The following is a 19,591-nucleotide window of genomic DNA, read 5'->3' on the forward strand; positions in this document are numbered from 1 at the left end:
ATCCACAGCAGATAAACAACACTATGGCAGAATTCTACAACAAACTCTAGAACTTAGCAACAGACGAACTGACACACCAACCCACAGACCAAGAAATACAAGACCTTCTCTCTCATGTCCATCTTCCCACACTAGCCCCGACACAATGTGAAATGCTCCAAAACCCGATTACACTCCACGAAATAGAGAACGTCATCCGCTCCCTACTGCATGGGAAATCACCGTGCCCGTATGGTTTTACAAACTCATATTACAAAAATCTCAGCCCCATACTAGCACCTCACATGGAAAAAACATTTAATAACATAATACGCACTGGCCCCATGCCACCCGAAATGCTGGCTGCCCACATTGCCACACTTCCAAAGCCTGGTAAGCCCCAACCCTTAGACCTATATCATTGCTGTCCAATACAGACATGGAACTTCTGGCAAAAATCTATGCAAATAGGCTCTCAAGCATCATACCCTCAGTAATACATAGAGACCAAGTAGGTTATATAACGGGGCGGCAGGGCTCAGATGGCACTAGGAAGTTGTAAAACCTAATGTCTGGCGCATGGGCCTCGGGAAGACCCAGCGTATTCCTCTCTCTGGACGCTGAAAAAGCTTTCGACAGGGTGTACTGGGGCTTCCTTGGGGAGGTGCTACAGAAGTTCAACTTCCCGACAAAATTTCTGTCACTAGTATCAGCACTGTATTCTAACCCGAGTGGCGAATAGTGGTTTCACCTCAGAGTTCAAGATCACCAATGGGTCATGATGGGATGCCCACTGTCCCCCATGTTGTACATCCTGGTCCTTGAACCCCTTGCGCAGTTCATATGGGAGAATGCAAATATTAAAGGGATACGAAAGGGCAACAAACTCACAATGTTCACAGACGACATTATGCTATCACTCGAATCCCCTGACACGAAACTCCCGCACCTCCATGACACCCTAACCATATACAGCGCTTTCTCATACTACAAACTAAATATCATGAAAACACAAGCGATGAGAACGCATCTACTGACCCACACTCTACACAGCCTAAAGAATGGCGCACTGACCACCTAAACTACTCATCAGTCGAGCTGCATACTTGAAAAAATTAGCACAACAAATATACACCACACTACTCAAAACCCTAAGAGACCAAATGACTGCCCAACTCCTCTCACCAACAGCCTAAAGAATGGCGCACTGACCACCTAAACTTCCTAGAGGCAGCCTTCACGTCCAACCCTCATGCACTGCCGAAAGCCAATTAATTCAAACTATCACACAAGTTAAAGAACCAAATTCACCAAACTCCAATACCTGTTCCGCAACCTGCAAATCAAACTCCCCAAAAATGTTATCCCGGACACACAGAAGATGCTCAATGCATTCATATGGGATAACAAAAAATCAAGGGTAGCAGCATCAACACTATAAAGGCCCTTCAGGAGTGGAGGTATGGGCATCCCCCACCTAGCAACCTACCACACAGCATCCCTCCATAGCCCATTAATTATGGCATTCCACCAGGAAACACCGCCAGTATGGCTCCAAATGGAAGCAGTCTACACGTGAGGGCATGACATTACCACACTAGCTTGGATACCAAACCACATCAGACCCAAATACAAGAATACCTTACCCACTACTAAGCTAACTCTATCCACATGGGATGCACACAGATCCAAAACACAACCCTCCCTACACCCATCACCAGCTATGAAACTTAAAGCACTTACAATACTCATACCTAACTTTGATGCCAAAGGGTGGTCCACACATGGCATTAACACCCTGTACCATATCTCTGACAACTACAAACTTCATTCCTTTGCATACTTGCAGACAAAATATGAAGTGCCTAACACAATGAAATACTCGTACATGCAAATACAGTCATGGTTCAACAAACATTACCACCCTTGCACACCACCCAGGCAGAACTGCCAACTATTAACTATTGAAACACTGTGTGTACAATGCAAACCACCCAACAAATGGGAATCGGACTTCTAAAAGCGCATATTTCTAGCTAACAAAAATCTCACGCTATGCACTTCACATTTAGAATTATCTAGGAAGCTACTATATCGCTGGCATCTAGTGCCAACCAAATGAAACGCATAAACCCCCACACATCGGACAAAAGTTGGAGATCCAACATGCAATTAGGCACAGTATATCACATATGGTGGACGTGCCCAAATATAGCACCATTGTGGGCACAAATCTCAAATTTAATTGCACAAACAACTAAAGTGACACCTGAGCTGTACCTGCTACAACCCCTCCCACTGAACATATCAAAAACAAATAAGTACCTGATTTACCACATACTTATAGCAGCGTTACATGCATTTAGCAGTTACTGGTTATCACCTAGTGCTCCGCAAATCATATCCTGTATCCACGCTGTGGAATCCTCCCAAAAATACGAATCCATGTCCAGAATGTCCAGACCCCCACAGAAATTTTGGAAAGAAACATGGGAAATGTGGGACAAGCACAAGATCCAAGGCCTACCTAACAAGGCCAATTAACGAACCACATGATCACGTCAACATAAGAGATAAAACACAGGAAATAGATCAACTCTAGCCTTGATCCTGCCCCCGCCCCGTATCCGCCCTCTGTTATACCCAGTTGCAAGATAGGTTAAAATTGGTGCAAGTTGCTGCGCGATGCAGACTTTGGTAATACCATACACACTGAAGGATGAACATATGTAACTAGACCTATTTTATTATAAACGCTGCAACACTGCATGTTAGACTATCTGTAATACTCTCCAGCTCCGAAAATGTGTTTATGTGAAAATGTCAAAAACCTACAATGTAACCACTGTTGTGCTGCACTTTGTACTGAACGAAAAATTGTTAAATAAAAAAATAAAAACATACCGTTGGAATTAATTTAAATAGGTATATATTTTTTTACAATTTTATTGTTTTATTTTTATTTTTTTCAATTTATTTATTGATTATTTTTATTTTTTATTTATATATATTTATATATAAGTAGAGATTGTAGCCGTATTAGTCCAGTGATGTAGATGTAAAAAACAGATACAATTTGTATCTTGTAATACCTTTTTTATTGGACTAAAAGAATATTTTAATGACAAGCTTTCGGGAGAACCTCCCTTTCTCAAGTCTGAAGCATTTCTGAGCAAGACGACACATATAATTCAAAGTTGAGCTGTGATGCCGGGGTTAAAGCGACATGAGCAGGGCCGGACTGGGAATTAAAAGCAGCCCTGGAAAAAATATTTACCAGACCCATAATGCATCGCACCAGCATAGTGTGCTCCCCCCTCTGTCTCTTTCTCCCTCCTTTCCCTGTGGCACTCTCCCTCCCCCTCTGTCTCTCTATTCTCCCCCCTCTGTCTCTTTCTCCCTCCTTTCCCTGTGGCACTCTCCCTCCCCCTCTGTCTCTCTATTCTCCCCCCTCTGTCTCTTTCTCCCTCCTTTCCCTGTGGCGCTCTCCCTCCCCCTCTGTCTCTCTATTCTCCCCCCTCTGTCTCTTTCTCCCTCCTTTCCCTGTGGCACTCTCCCTCCCCCTCTGTCTCGCTATTGTCCCCCCTCTGTCTCTTTCTCCCTCCTTTCCCTATGGCACTCTCCCCCCCTCTGTCTCTCTATTCTCCCCCTCTGTCTCTTTCTCCCTCCTTTCCCTGTGGCACTCTCCCTCCCCCTCTGTCTCTCTATTCTCCCCCCTCTGTCTCTTTCTCCCTCCTTTCCCTATGGCACTCTCCCTCCCCCTCTGTCTCTCTATCCCCCCCTCTGTCTCTTTCTCCCTCCTTTCCCTGTGGCACTCTCCCTCTCTCTCTATTCTCCCCCCTCTGTCTCTTTCTCCCTCCCCCTCTGTCTCTCTATTCTCCCCCCTCTGCCTCTTTCTCCCTCCTTTCCCTATGGCACTCTCCCTCCCCCTCTGTTCTCTATTCTCCCCCCTCTGTCTCTTTCTCCCTCCTTTCCCTGTGGCACTCTCCCTCCCCCTCTGTCTATTTCTCCCTCCTTTCCCTATGGCACTCTCCCCCCCTCTGTCTCTCTATTCTCCCCCCTCTGTCTCTTTCTCCCTCCTTTCCCTGTGGCACTCTCCCTCCCCCTCTGTCTCTCTATTCCCCCCCCCTCTGTCTCTTTCTCCCTCCTTTCCCTATGGCACTCTCCCTCCACCTCTGTCTCTCTATCCCCCCCCTCTGTCTCTTTCTCCCTCCTATCCCTGTGGCACTCTCCCTCTCTCTCTATTCTCCCCCCTCTGTCTCTTTCTCCCTCCCCCTCTGTCTCTCTATTCTCCCCCCTCTGCCTCTTTCTCCCTCCTTTCCCTATGGCACTCTCCCTCCCCCTCTGTTTCTCTATTCTCCCCCCTCTGTCTCTTTCTCCCTCCTTTCCCTGTGGCACTCTCCCTCCCCCTCTGTCTCTTTCTCCCTCCTTTCCCTGTGGCACTCTCCCTCCCCCTCTGTCTCTCTATTCTCCCCCCTCTGTCTCTCTATTCCCCCCCCTCTGTCTCTTTCTCCCTCCTTTCCCTATGGCACTCTCCCTCCCCCTCTGTTTCTCTACCCCCCCTCTGTCTCTCTATTCTCCCCCTCTGTCTCTTTCTCCCTCCTTTCCCTGTGGCACTCTCCCTCCCCCTCGGTCTCGTTCTCCCTCCTTTCCCTATGGCACTCTCCCTCCCCCTCTGTCTCTCTATTCTCTGCCCTGTCTCTTTCTCTCTCCTTTTCCTGTGGCACTCTCCCTCCTTCTCTGTCTCTCTATTCTCCCCCCCTCTGTCTATTTCTCCCTCCTTTCCCTGTGGCACTCTCCCTCCCCCTCTGCCTCTCTATTCTCCCCTCTCTGTCTCTTTCTCCCTCCTTTCCCTGTGGTGCTCTCCCTCCCCCTCTGTCTCTCTATTCTCCCCCCTCTGTCTCTTTCTCCCTCCTTTCCCTGTGGCACTCTCCCTCCCCCTCTGTCTCTCTATTCTCCCCCCTCTGCCTCTTTCTCCCTCCTTTCCCTATGGCACTCTCCCTCCCCCTCTGTTCTCTATTCTCCCCCCTCTGTCTCTTTCTCCCTCCTTTCCCTGTGGCACTCTCCCTCCCCCTCTGTCTATTTCTCCCTCCTTTCCCTATGGCACTCTCCCCCCCTCTGTCTCTCTATTCTCCCCCCTCTGTCTCTTTCTCCCTCCTTTCCCTGTGGCACTCTCCCTCCCCCTCTGTCTCTCTATTCCCCCCCCTCTGTCTCTTTCTCCCTCCTTTCCCTATGGCACTCTCCCTCCCCCTCTGTCTCTCTATCCCCCCCTCTGTCTCTTTCTCCCTCCTATCCCTGTGGCACTCTCCCTCTCTCTCTATTCTCCCCCCTCTGTCTCTTTCTCCCTCCTTTCCCTGTGGCACTCTCCCTCCCCCTCTGTCTCTCTATTCTCCCCCCTCTGTCTCTTTCTCCCTCCTTTCCCTGTGGCACTCTCCCTCCCCCTCTGTCTCTCTATTCTCCCCCCTCTGTCTCTTTCTCCCTCCTTTCCCTGTGGCGCTCTCCCTCCCCCTCTGTCTCTCTATTCTCCCCCCTCTGTCTCTTTCTCCCTCCTTTCCCTGTGGCACTCTCCCTCCCCCTCTGTCTCGCTATTGTCCCCCCTCTGTCTCTTTCTCCCTCCTTTCCCTATGGCACTCTCCCCCCCTCTGTCTCTCTATTCTCCCCCTCTGTCTCTTTCTCCCTCCTTTCCCTGTGGCACTCTCCCTCCCCCTCTGTCTCTCTATTCTCCCCCCTCTGTCTCTTTCTCCCTCCTTTCCCTATGGCACTCTCCCTCCCCCTCTGTCTCTCTATCCCCCCCTCTGTCTCTTTCTCCCTCCTTTCCCTGTGGCACTCTCCCTCTCTCTCTATTCTCCCCCCTCTGTCTCTTTCTCCCTCCCCCTCTGTCTCTCTATTCTCCCCCCTCTGCCTCTTTCTCCCTCCTTTCCCTATGGCACTCTCCCTCCCCCTCTGTTCTCTATTCTCCCCCCTCTGTCTCTTTCTCCCTCCTTTCCCTGTGGCACTCTCCCTCCCCCTCTGTCTATTTCTCCCTCCTTTCCCTATGGCACTCTCCCCCCCTCTGTCTCTCTATTCTCCCCCCTCTGTCTCTTTCTCCCTCCTTTCCCTGTGGCACTCTCCCTCCCCCTCTGTCTCTCTATCCCCCCCCCCTCTGTCTCTTTCTCCCTCCTTTCCCTATGGCACTCTCCCTCCCCCTCTGTCTCTCTATCCCCCCCCTCTGTCTCTTTCTCCCTCCTATCCCTGTGGCACTCTCCCTCTCTCTCTATTCTCCCCCCTCTGTCTCTTTCTCCCTCCCCCTCTGTCTCTCTATTCTCCCCCCTCTGCCTCATTCTCCCTCCTTTCCCTATGGCACTCTCCCTCCCCCTCTGTTTCTCTATTCTCCCCCCTCTGTCTCTTTCTCCCTCCTTTCCCTGTGGCACTCTCCCTCCCCCTCTGTCTCTTTCTCCCTCCTTTCCCTATGGCACTCTCCCTCCCCCTCTGTTTCTCTAATCTCCCCCCTCTGTCTCTTTCTCCCTCCTTTCCCTGTGGCACTCTCCCTCCCCCTCTGTCTCTCTATTCTCCCCCCTCTGTCTCTCTATTCCCCCCCCTCTGTCTCTTTCTCCCTCCTTTCCCTATGGCACTCTCCCTCCCCCTCTGTTTCTCTACCCCCCCTCTGTCTCTCTATTCTCCCCCTCTGTCTCTTTCTCCCTCCTTTCCCTGTGGCACTCTCCCTCCCCCTCGGTCTCGTTCTCCCTCCTTTCCCTATGGCACTCTCCCTCCCCCTCTGTCTCTCTATTCTCTGCCCTGTCTCTTTCTCTCTCCTTTTCCTGTGGCACTCTCCCTCCTTCTCTGTCTCTCTATTCTCCCCCCCTCTGTCTATTTCTCCCTCCTTTCCCTGTGGCACTCTCCCTCCCCCTCTGTCTCTCTATTCTCCCCTCTCTGTCTCTTTCTCCCTCCTTTCCCTGTGGTGCTCTCCCTCCCCCTCTGTCTCTCTATTCTCCCCCCTCTGTCTCTTTCTCCCTCCTTTCCCTGTGGCACTCTCCCTCCCCCTCTGTCTCTCTATTCTCCCCCTCTGCCTCTTTCTCCCTCCTTTCCCTATGGCACTCTCCCTCCCCCTCTGTTCTCTATTCTCCCCCCTCTGTCTCTTTCTCCCTCCTTTCCCTGTGGCACTCTCCCTCCCCCTCTGTCTATTTCTCCCTCCTTTCCCTATGGCACTCTCCCCCCCTCTGTCTCTCTATTCTCCCCCCTCTGTCTCTTTCTCCCTCCTTTCCCTGTGGCACTCTCCCTCCCCCTCTGTCTCTCTATTCCCCCCCCCCCTCTGTCTCTTTCTCCCTCCTTTCCCTATGGCACTCTCCCTCCCCCTCTGTCTCTCTATCCCCCCCTCTGTCTCTTTCTCCCTCCTATCCCTGTGGCACTCTCCCTCTCTCTCTATTCTCCCCCCTCTGTCTCTTTCTCCCTCCCCCTCTGTCTCTCTATTCTCCCCCCTCTGCCTCTTTCTCCCTCCTTTCCCTATGGCACTCTCCCTCCCCCTCTGTTTCTCTATTCTCCCCCCTCTGTCTCTTTCTCCCTCCTTTCCCTGTGGCACTCTCCCTCCCCCTCTGTCTCTTTCTCCCTCCTTTCCCTATGGCACTCTCCCTCCCCCTCTGTTTCTCTAATCTCCCCCCTCTGTCTCTTTCTCCCTCCTTTCCCTGTGGCACTCTCCCTCCCCCTCTGTCTCTCTATTCTCCCCCCTCTGTCTCTCTATTCCCCCCCCTCTGTCTCTTTCTCCCTCCTTTCCCTATGGCACTCTCCCTCCCCCTCTGTTTCTCTACCCCCCCTCTGTCTCTCTATTCTCCCCCTCTGTCTCTTTCTCCCTCCTTTCCCTGTGGCACTCTCCCTCCCCCTCGGTCTCGTTCTCCCTCCTTTCCCTATGGCACTCTCCCTCCCCCTCTGTCTCTCTATTCTCTGCCCTGTCTCTTTCTCTCTCCTTTTCCTGTGGCACTCTCCCTCCTTCTCTGTCTCTCTATTCTCCCCCCCTCTGTCTATTTCTCCCTCCTTTCCCTGTGGCACTCTCCCTCCCCCTCTGTCTCTCTATTCTCCCCTCTCTGTCTCTTTCTCCCTCCTTTCCCTGTGGTGCTCTCCCTCCCCCTCTGTCTCTCTATTCTCCCCCCTCTGTCTCTTTCTCCCTCCTTTCCCTGTGGCACTCTCCCTCCCCCTCTGTCTCTCTATTCTCCCCCCTCTGTCTCTTTCTCCCTCCTTTCCCTATGGCACTCTCCCTCCCCCTCTGTCTCTCTATCCCCCCTCTGTCTCTTTCTCCCTCCTTTCCCTGTGGCACTCTCCCTCTCTCTCTATTCTCCCCCCTCTGTCTCTTTCTCCCTCCCCCTCTGTCTCTCTATTCTCCCCCCTCTGCCTCTTTCTCCCTCCTTTCCCTATGGCACTCTCCCTCCCCCTATGTTCTCTATTCTCCCCCCTCTGTCTCTTTCTCCCTCCTTTCCCTGTGGCACTCTCCCTCCCCCTCTGTCTATTTCTCCCTCCTTTCCCTATGGCACTCTCCCCCCCTCTGTCTCTCTATTCTCCCCCCTCTGTCTCTTTCTCCCTCCTTTCCCTGTGGCACTCTCCCTCCCCCTCTGTCTCTCTATTCCCCCCCCTCTGTCTCTTTCTCCCTCCTTTCCCTATGGCACTCTCCCTCCCCCTCTGTCTCTCTATCCCCCCTCTGTCTCTTTCTCCCTCCTATCCCTGTGGCACTCTCCCTCTCTCTCTATTCTCCCCCCTCTGTCTCTTTCTCCCTCCCCCTCTGTCTCTCTATTCTCCCCCCTCTGCCTCTTTCTCCCTCCTTTCCCTATGGCACTCTCCCTCCCCCTCTGTTTCTCTATTCTCCCCCCTCTGTCTCTTTCTCCCTCCTTTCCCTGTGGCACTCTCCCTCCCCCTCTGTCTCTTTCTCCCTCCTTTCCCTATGGCACTCTCCCTCCCCCTCTGTTTCTCTAATCTGCCCCCTCTGTCTATTTCTCCCTCCTTTCCCTGTGGCACTCTCCCTCCCCCTCTGTCTCTCTATTCTCCCCCCTCTGTCTCTCTATTCTCCCCCTCTGTCTCTTTCTCCCTCCTTTCCCTATGGCACTCTCCCTCCCCCTCTGTTTCTCTACCCCCCTCTGTCTCTCTATTCTCCCCCTCTGTCTCTTTCTCCCTCCTTTCCCTGTGGCACTCTCCCTCCCCCTCGGTCTCGTTCTCCCTCCTTTCCCTATGGCACTCTCCCTCCCCCTCTGTCTCTCTATTCTCTGCCCTGTCTCTTTCTCTCTCCTTTTCCTGTGGCACTCTCCCTTCTTCTCTGTCTCTCTATTCTCCCCCCCTCTGTCTATTTCTCCCTCGTTTCCCTGTGGCACTCTCCCTCCCCCTCTGTCTCTCTATTCTCCCCCCTCTGTCTCTCTATTCTCCCCCCTCTGTCTCTTTCTCCCTCCTTTCCCTATGGCACTCTCCCTCCCCCTCTGTCTCTCTATTCTCCCCCTCTGTCTCTCTATTCTCCCCCCTCTGTCTCTCTATTCTCCCCCTCTGTCTCTCTATTCTCCCCCCTCTGTCTCTCTATTCTCCCCCCTCTGTCTTTCTTCCTGAACCCTCTACCTTTCTCCCCCCACCCACCTGAGCATGGCTGGTGGAAGGATTTTTGCCGCCCTAGGCAAAAAAACAATTTGCCGCTCCCCCCCCCCCCCCATGTTGTGACGTAACAACCATATGACTCACCCATCTCTGCTTCTTTGCCCAGATTACAGTAAAGCCACTGTGCTGGAATCTCAGTAAAAATAAATTTACTAGGACAAGATTGCCACGTGGTATGTGCACTTGCATATGTTGGTGTATCAGTTAGTCAGTTACACGTAGCTAAGATACAATCAACAGAGTACTGAGCAAGTGTAGGAATACAGGATATAAGTGTAGGAGTTTTTCCCCTCCTCCATTGTGCTGGGCAAGCCATGTGGTCAAACAGGAATTTAGTCTCTATTCGGTTGATTAGATAAGAGTATGTGTAGGTTGAACTGATTATGGGAGGAGCTACATGCCTATATAAGGGACCTACACTGTATGATCAGGGCTCCGACTTTGCTTGTTTTTTGGTGACATTAGTCCCTCGGTGAATCGAATAAAGAATCTCTTCCTTCCTGAAGAAACCTGTGTCCATCTCTCTGTGCTTGGCTTCCGTCAGTTTCTCCGGTATCATTTGGTGCAATTGGCCGGGAAGCTCATCGTTCAATGGTAGCTGAGAAGCAGAGGCGTGAGACGGTCTATCTTTGCCCACGCTCTCTACGGCTGCACCCCTGAACTTCTGCGTGGACCTCCCTTCGTCTCGGCGCCACTGGTCTGTTGTCCAGGAGATCATCGGCCTCTACGTAGTAAGTGCTGGGGTGTCCCCGTCGATGAGTGTGAACCCAGGTTCAGGAACGAGGAGGTAAGACGACCACTGTTTTAGACGGTGGACCCAATAGGGGTATTGGATACCGATTGTGCGGTAGGCCCATAAGGGGTTATTTGTGTATGGAATCTGCCCCCTCCAGTGGAGGGAAGGAGCGAAGCGCACCGCTCAATTAAACGCCCTGTAGTCAGCCCGTTTAATTTTGGTTTGGAGTCAGGCTGGGTTCTGTGTAAATAGCCCAAGCCGGACACCGGTGTCTTGTCTAGACTAGCGTTCTAGGGTGTATATTACGTTCGCTGGGTCGGAGGGACCGGGAGACTAAGCGGCGTCTGTGTAAATTCGGTCCGCTAGATCTCAACCTATCTTGGCTAAGTGGGAAGGCGTGTAAATTTGGAACCCACTAGATTTTTTATAGAGTATATAGACTAAGAGGGTGCTGTTGTAAATTCCGCCCTCTAGTTCGCTATATGTGGTGCTTGGGCAGCGTGGCTAACCAAAACGGATGTAAATAGTTTTAGGTAGTCCATCGAGGTACTGGCCAATAGATTAGTTGGGAATTGTAAATGTGTTAAAGATTGTTTTAGTAGCGTGTATATCTTGCTAGATAGCGTGAGCTCTGCCGTCTAGCGAGAGTGTGAATAGTGTGTAACTGTATTATAGCGCACGGTACCATAACCATGTATAATTACTGATACTGTAAATAACTACTAATAAATGTCATCTATGTTGTATGTTTAACACCATAACCACTACTAATTGAACTGTGACTTTAAATTGTACTCTAACCAATGCTAACCATACTATAACTACTGTTTGTAAAGACGATGTTACTGGGGTATGTTATAGACGGGTAATTCAGATATAGGGAATTATAGCGTGGGTGACTGTATAGTTTCGCCAAAAGGCACAGTAATAGTTATTTAGTGACTGGTGTAACAGCTGTGTGTACGGGAATTCCCTGAGTATTTTGTTGTGTGTGTTTCACCTAGTAACTGTACCACGTGGTGCTGTTGCCAAGGGAACGGGTGTGACGGTTGGAAGTGTGTTTGTTTAGTTTCTGTTGGAGACGACGCTTCATTGTTAGTATGGGTGCGTCAGATTCAACGGTTATGGATCCCTTAGAATGTATGTTGAAAAACTTTAAAAAGGGATACACTGTGTATGATTTTGGGGTAAAGATGTCTCCAACACGCCTGACTACTTTATGTAGTAGGGAATGGCCTACTTTGGTGGCTGCATGGCCACCACGTGGCAGTTTGGATCCTAATCTGGTACAGCGTGTACACGTGGCTGTATCAGGTAGGCCTGAACTTTACGGCCAGTTTCCGTTTATTGATTGTTGGAAGCAGGCCGTAAATGACTTGCCAAAATGGATCCGGGTATGCCACGAGGAACAATGTCGCCTCATGGTGGACAGAACTCGCTTGTCCACTAAGGCCGTAATTACGCCCATTTTGGACATGCCTCCTGAATCCGAGATCCCCATGCCGCCCCCTTACTCCTCCTCCACAGGAAGAGGAAGAGGAGGTGCTGTTGGTAACACTACTCCCCTTGCCCCGTTGTCCCCACCTACCCCCTCCTCTAGTTCAGAGCCCAGCCCTCTTGTTTTAAACCCTCCCCTCCCGGTACCTACCTCCGTTAACCCCAACTATCCAGATTTGACGTCATATCTAGTTCCTGGTCAGGCTCCTCCTAGCCCGGCCCGGAATATTTTGCTCACTGATCTCCCCCTCAGTAAAGCGTCCCCTCCCCCTCGTCTTACTACCCCTCGACCGGAACCCCTAACTGACGTTTCTAAACGAAGCCCCATACTAACCCGAAAACTGACCGGTACCCTCCAACCCCGACATTATCAAATGCCTCTCCGACTGACACCAGGCCCGACACACATTAACGGTGACGGCCATTTACAACACGCTGATCCTGTATTCGTCTATGTTCCCTTCACTACTACTGATCTATTTAACTGGAAGACCCATAACTCCTCATACACCGATAAACCTCAAGCCATGACGGATTTGTTTACCTCCATAGTCCAGACACATAATCCCACTTGGGCTGATTGCCAGCAACTGCTTATGACATTGTTTAACAACGAGGAAAGGACACGGATAAACCAAGCGGCAATTAAAGCGCTGGAAGAAGTGGCCCATACACAAAATCAGGCCAACCCAGCAGCATGGGCCGCAGCACATTATCCAAATACTGATCCGGAGTGGAATGTCAATGGCGCAGATATGGCCCATTTAAAAGCATACAGGGACGCTATTATTGTTTTCATGAAAGCCGGAGGAAAAAAGGCGATTGATATGTCTAAGACGGCTGAGGTATTGCAGAAATGTGATGAATCGCCCAGTGCCTTTTATGACCGATTATTGGAGGCATACCGTTTGTATACCCCCTTTAATTCAGAGGCTCCTGAGAATTCCTGAATGGTTAACTCTGCCTTTGTCAGCCAAGCCTACGGAGATATAAAGCGCAAGCTACAGAAGTTAGAAGGGTTTGTAGGGATGTCCATAACCCAACTAATGGAAATAGCAAATAAGGTCTATATGAATAGGGAGACAGAGACGAAGAAGGAGGAAGTGCGAAAGATGCGTAGGAAAGCAGATATGCTAGCAGTAGCTATCGCAGGCGTAGATAGAAGGGAAAAGGAAGTATATAGGGGAATGGATAAAGGTGAGAATTAGTGGAATGGGGAACCTTTGAGTAGGAACCAATGTGCATACTGTACGGAAGAAGGGCATTGGAGAAGTGAGTGTCCACGGAGGGAACAATATGAGAGAGACAGACCTAGGGCAGGGTATAGTAATAATTATAGAGGCAGAGCGAGAGGAAGAGGAGGCCCTGGAGGAAATAGTGGGAATAATAGAGGAAGTGTTAGTGGAGATAGATATTACCCAGCAGCGCAGACCCCGCGAGAGAGAGGATAGGGACTTTGTGGGTTTGGCTGACACAGTCATGGAGGACTATTGATACCGACCGGGCTCCATCCCCCTTGGCCGAGCGGAGCCTATGGTCGATGTAGCAATAGGGGGAAAAAGGAGTTCTTTCATGATTGACACTGGTGCTGAACATTCGGTGGTGACTGACCTAGTCGCTCCTCCTTCAGGAAGAACTATCACCGTAATAGGAGCAACTGGAAGGAGTGCCGCTAAACCGGTTCTTAAAAGTCGACTCTGTACATTGGGAGGCCACATAGTGAAACACCAGTTACTTTATATGCCTGAATGTCCAGTCCAACTGCTAGGACGTGATTTGTTGTCGAAATTACAGGCACAGATAACATTGACCAGCCAAAACCCTAAGAGTGATGAATCCTTGTTCAATATACCAGGAGTGTGGGCAGAGAATAACCCACCAGGACTTGCTCGTAATATCCCACCAATTCGTATCGAACTAAAGCTTGGGGTTTATCCAGTAAGCCTGAGACAATATCACATTCCACAAAAGGCCAAGAAGAACATACAATCTTATTTGGATGAGTTCATAAGGTATGGTATCCTAAAATTCTGTACTTCCCCATGGAACACCCCATTGTTGCCTGTTCAAAAGCCCGGTACAGATGAGTATCGCCCTGTGCAGGACTTGAGAGCAGTCAATGATGTGGTAGTAAGTATACATCCAGTTGTGCCCAATCCATATAACCTGCTTGCTTTAATTCCGGGCGGGGCTACCTACTTCACAGTTTTGGATCTCAAAGATGCCTTATTTTGCCTACGAATTGCTGCGGAAAGCCAGTGTATCTTTGCATTCCAATGGGAAAATGCTGTAACGGGCTCGAAACGCCAGATGACTTGGACAAGACTGCCCCAAGGGTTTAACAACTCACCTACCCCATTTGGATCAGCTTTAAGTCAAGATCTACTGGATTTCAAGTCCATCCCAGGAGAGTGTGTACTATTACAATACGTAGATGATTTGTTGATAGCGGCAGTTACAAGAGAAATATGTCAGCAAGCAACACATGATCTACTGCACATTCTTTGGAAGCCAGGATACAAGGTGTCCAGGAAGAAAGCCCAGTTGTGTCAGCCAACTGTCAAGTATATGGGATTCCATATCTCTGAAGGTCAAAGGATAATGGGGCCAGAGAGAAAAGAAGCTGTATGCCAAATACCAATACCCAAGAATAGAAGACAAGTGCGAGAGTTCTTGGGGGCAGCAGGCTTCTGTAGGATATGGATTCCCATATATGCGATATTGGCGAAACCTCTTTATGTGGCTATAAAAGGTACAGAACACGATCCCTTCCTGTGGACCCCCGAACAGCAAAAGGCATTTGAAGATGCGAAGAAGGCATTGATGAGCGCCCCAGCATTAGGTCTACCTGATCATACACGCCCATTCTACTTATATGTACACGAGCAAAGAAGAATGGCTGTGGGAGTATTGACACAGTACTTGGGATCATGGCAACGACCTGTTGCATATATGTCCAAACAATTGGATGCAGTGGCCAGTGGTCTTCCACCTTGTCTAAGAGCCGTAGCTGCCGCCGCCCTGCTGGTAGCAGAAGCTGATAAGCTCACTCTGGGTCAGGAACTCTACGTGCGAGTCCCACACGCAGTACAGACGTTGCTAGACTATAAAGGCAATCATTGGTTTAGCAATAGCCGCATGACTAAGTATCAAGCTATTTTATGTGAAAACCCGAGAGTGCATCTAGAGACTGTTAATACCTTGAATCCAGCTACCAGCTACTCTTTTGCCACAACCTACTGAGAGTCAACATGATTGCCTGGAGGTGATGGATGAAGTGTTTTTAAGTAGGCCGGACCTTCGTGATTTTCCCATCCAGAACCCTGATGTCCAGTACTATACGGACGGCAGTAGTTATGTGAAAGAAGGGATTCGCTATGCAGGATATGCAGTGACAACCATAGACAAGGTGATCGAAGCTCGGCCATTGTCAAAAGGAACATCGGCACAGAAGGCAGAACTAATCGCACTCACACGACCGTTACAATTGGCTGAAGGTTTGAGGGTGAACATCTACACGGACTCCAAGTATGCGTTTTTAACCACTCATGGCCATGGAGCTTTGTATAAAGAAAGAGGACTACTAAACTCAGAGGGTAAAGAAATCAAGTACGCAGCTGAGATATTACAACTACTGGAAGCCGTGTGGGAACCGAAAGAAGTTGGTATCATACATTGTCGAGCGCATCTGAAAGGTGATGGTGATGTAACAAAAGGAAATCGGATGGCAGATAATGCAGCCAAGCGTGCCGCTGAATCAGGAAAACAGGAGTATAGCTGCTCTCATACCGACCCCTCTGTCTCAATGGACTCCAGTTTATACAGTTCAAGAAGAAGAGTGGTTAAAGACTGAAGCTGGGAAGTACCTGGAGAACAATTGGTATCAGTTAGAAGATGGAAGAATAGTTATTCCAGCATCGCTAGCCGTAGAAATTGTCCAGAATTATCATAACGGGACACATTTCGGAAGAGATAACATGGAAGAATCTCTTAGGAAGCATTTCTACATACCAAGATTGTCAAACTTGACTCAAGCCATTGTACGAAGATGTGTGATATGTGCCAAGAACAATGCAAGGCAAGGTCCAGAGAAACCACCAGGAGTCCAGTATATGGGAGGACTCCCTATGTCCGATCTCCAAATAGACTATACGGTAATGCCTAAATCCGGCGGACATCGCTACCTACTAGTAGTTGTGTGTACCTACTCAGGTTGGGTAGAAGCATGTCCTACTCGTACAGAGAAAGCAGGAGAAGTTGTGTGATTGCTGTTGCGAGAAATAATACCCCGATATGGACTACCATGCTCTATAGGATCGGATAATGGTCCAGCCTTTGTTCACCAGTGCCTACAACAACTGACTCATATGCTTGGTATTAAGTGGAAACTTCATACGGCATATAGGCCTCAGAGCTCTGGGAAAGTGGAAAGGATGAACAGAACTATTAAGAACCAATTGGCAAAGATGTGTCAAGAAACTCAACTTAAGTGGAATGTTCTTTTGCCAATAGCTCTGTTGCGCATTCGTAGTACACCTACCAGAAGGATGGGTCTCTCACCTTTTGAAATTATGTATGGGCGTCCACCTCCTGTACTTGGTAACTTAAGGGGGGATTTAAGTCAGTTGGGAGAAGGAATTACCCGGCAGCAGGTTGTAGAGTTGGGTAAAACTATGGAGCAGGTACAGAAATGGGTACAAGATAGATTACATGTGAATATTTATCCACCTGTCCATTGTTATCATCCAGGAGATCAAGTTTGGATAAAGGAGTGGAACAGTGTACCGTTGGGGCCAAAGTCGAGGGGTCCTTATGTTGTTCTTTTGTCTACCCCTACAGCTATAAAGGTGGCTGAAGTGACTCCGTGGATTCATCACTCCAGGGTTAAACCAGCAGCAGTAGATTCTTGGCAAGCTACACCAGCTCCAGAGAATCCCTGCAAGATCCGGTTAAAGCGTGTAACTCAGTCGGAGTGATGAGGAGATATTGGGACTTCAAGAGTAAACAAAGAGATCAGCAAGTAGGTGTTTTGACGGCCATAATAAAGCCTGACCACCTACCCACGTTACATAGCCAGAGTGTCTTGAAGGGACCTCTGTGAAGGGAAGAGAGGACTTGAAGGACTGCATTCCTTGCAGCCCTTACCTCCTGGAAGCTGAGGTGCCATCGCACGGTCGAAGAATGAGGACAAAGATGTCAGGAGTGATGTGTTTTATAATGTATATTTGTGTTTTTAATTATTCAGGAAGGTAGAGGTACCGACACACCTGGCTGTGAGGTTTGCATTAAGACTACAAAAACAGGTAATCATATTTCCCAGACCCTTATTTGGCATTCACAATATGAGTGTAAAGGATATTTATCTAAGTGTAGATACTTAGGTATAGATTATAGTGTATGCCATTTAGGAGTAGGAGAACCTAAGTGTTTTAGTCCAGAGTATCAACCCCGTACAATTTGGTTGACCCTTCGGAATGGAGACTCACAGGGGACCCTAATAAATAAGACAATACTAGAAACCGTACATTCTTCGGGTGTTCTGCTATTTGAAGCATGTAAGGCAATATCAAGTGGTAGAAAAACGTGGAATGTATGCGGGGATCTTAAATGGGAAAGAACGTATGGGTCTAATGATAAGTATATTTGTCCCAGTAGTAGGAACAAGTATATAGATCCAAAATGCCCAAATAAGAATTATAATTATTGTCCATATTGGTCTTGTGTAGGGTGGGCAACTTGGGGACAGACAGTAGATAAGCATATGATTGTACTAAGTTGCCTACCAAACCATATTGTAAGTCTATGGAGTGTAACCCAGTCCATATACTTATTAATAATCCTGAACAGTTTATAGATAGGTTCGGAAACTTATTTGGGTTCCAGATATATGGGACAGGTTTGGATCCTGGGACAATATTATTTATAGGGATAGAGACCGATACTGTGGCAGCCCAGACTCATCAGGTTTTCCATTCTTTCTACGAGGAGATGAGTGAGAATAAGATCCCCCTTAATGCTAAGAACTTGTTTATTGATCTAGCCGAGAGTATTGCCGGTAGTCTTAATGTAACCAACTGCTATGTGTGTGGAGGTACTAATATGGGAGACCAATGGCCCTGGGAAGCAAAGGAGGTAATGTATTCCGGTTCTGAGACAATTGAACAGATAACATCTTCTCAAGCTGATTATCAAATGAGTGTTAGAGGTAAATCTGAGTGGTGATTAAAGACCTCCATTATAGGTTATGTATGCATAGCAAGGAAAGGAATAATGTTTAATACATCTGTAGGAGAATTGACTTGTCTAGGGCAAAAAGCTTATGATGATGATACAAAGAATACAACTTGGTGGTCAGCTTCAAATGTCTCAGAACCACCTAACCCGTTTGCAAGTTATACCAATTTAACCCCTTAAGGACCAAACTTCTGGCATAAAAGGGAATCATGACGTGTCACACACGTCATGTGTCCTTAAGGGGTTAAAGGATGTGTGGTTTGACCTATCTGCTACATCTAGTTGGAAAGCCCCAGCAAATTTGTACTGGATCTTTGGTAAGAAAGCCTATTAGGAGTTACCACAGGACTGGGAAGGGGCATGTGTGTTAGGTATGCTCAAACCATCCTTCCTCTTGTTGCCTATTGAAACAGGAGAGACTTTGGGAGTTAAGGTATATGATGTAAATCATAGAAAGAGAAGGGGACCCCTAGAGATAGGTACCTGGGAAGATAATGAGTGGCCTCCCCAGCGTATTATAGATTATTATGGGCCTGCTATGTAGGCAGAGGATGGTACTTTTGAATATAGAACCCCAATATATATGCTCAACCGTATTATAAGGTTACAGGCAGTGGTTGAGATAATTACCAATGAAACATCGCAAGCGCTCAATCTCCTAGCGAAACATAATACTAGGATGAGGACAGCCGTTTACCAAAATAGATTAGCCTTGGATTATCTATTGGCAGTAGAGGGAGGTGTATGTGGGAAGTTTAACCTAAGCAATTGTTGTCTTCAAATAGATGATGAAGGGCAAGCAATAGCTGAGCTTACTAGCCATATGGTTAAACTAGCGCATGTGCCTACCCAGGTATGGAAAGGGTATAATCCAAGTAGTTGGTTTGGTAACTGGTATGAGCAGTTTGGAGGACTTAAGGCATTGGTAGGTGGAGTCATGCTAATCTTGATGTTGTGCCTTCTCCTACCATGTCTGATTCCTTTGGTAGTTAGGTCTGTGCAGAGCATTATAGAGAATATAGCAGAGAGAAAGGCTGCTGCACAGATAATGGCGATATATAGGTATGAGGCTCTAAATCAGGGAGAATTAGCACAGGAAGAGGAATGTTGAGGGATTTGCATCTTTAGGGAGTTGCAAAGTCTGGACTGGTTCATAGCAACCTGAGGTGTAAGCAAACTATGGTTAAGTGATGCATCTGGAATTGTAAAATATCAGAAGCATCAAAGGGGGGAATGTGGTGGAATCTCAGTAAAAATAAATTTACTAGGACAAGATCGCCACGTGGTATGTGCACTTGCATATGTTGGTGTATCAGTTAGTCAGTTACACGTAGCTAAGATACAATCAACAGAGTACTGAGCAAGTGTAGGAATACAGGATATACGAGTTTTTCCCCTCCTCCATTGTGCTGGGCAAGCCATGTGGTCAAACAGGAATTTAGTCTATATTTGGTTGATTAGAAAAGAGTATGTGTAGGTTGAACTGATTATGGGAGGAGCTACATGCCTATATAAGGGACCTACACTGTATGATCAGGGCTCCGACTT

The sequence above is a fragment of the Pelobates fuscus genome, chromosome 4, assembly GCF_036172605.1.
Source record: "Pelobates fuscus isolate aPelFus1 chromosome 4, aPelFus1.pri, whole genome shotgun sequence".
Taxonomy (NCBI): domain Eukaryota; kingdom Metazoa; phylum Chordata; class Amphibia; order Anura; family Pelobatidae; genus Pelobates; species Pelobates fuscus.